Below are 749 nucleotides of genomic sequence, written 5' to 3'. Positions count from 1 at the left end.
CTTACTTACTTACATTTAAAATAGTGTTGGACAACTTTACATCTTCATCATGAGTGAGGAGAAAATTCACTTTTCCAGACATAGTAGCCATAAGCAGGCAGGGGCGTTGCCACAGGGGTGGCTGTATAGAGAGGAGGGGCCGGGGGCACTTGCTACTCTTAAAATCTGCCTGGCCACCCCCAATAGAGGTGTCAATCATTTTCATACATGTCAACCCTGTTGGACGTTTACCTGTATAATGAACCTCAAACATCTGTAATTTTCTCTAAATATTCATGTTACTGACACCGCACGGGGTGATGGGAGGGATGTGTGTGCAGGCGGACCGGCCACAGAGATGCCAGCGCAACACGAGCCTGCAACACCAAACAGGAGGAAATGAGGACAGGAGAACTTATTTCTAGCGGTGGAGCAGGTTGAAAGATGGTTATTTGATGTTTTTTTATTGTTTTTTTATTTGTTAATTTTATTCATTTACATCCTACAGGCTCTGAAATGTAAAATAAAATTGAAACTGAGTTTTTTTGAAAAATTCGGTAAAACTTAGTAAAAATCTGTGAGATTGGTCTATACGTATACCATCAAAATGACAGAAAATCTGTGCAAATTCAGCTTGACATTTATGCATTTTGTTCGTAGCACACAAAGATTAACGTTTCAAATTGGAAGCGTCAGACTTCCAGTTATTTGGTGCCTGTCCAGTGACATTGGACGATTTTTTTTTATCATCAACATGTTAACTTTATTTG

The sequence above is a fragment of the Austrofundulus limnaeus genome, unplaced genomic scaffold, assembly GCF_001266775.1.
Source record: "Austrofundulus limnaeus strain Quisiro unplaced genomic scaffold, Austrofundulus_limnaeus-1.0 Scaffold365, whole genome shotgun sequence".
NCBI lineage: Eukaryota > Metazoa > Chordata > Actinopteri > Cyprinodontiformes > Rivulidae > Austrofundulus > Austrofundulus limnaeus.
Note: the sequence above shows the minus strand (reverse complement) of the source record.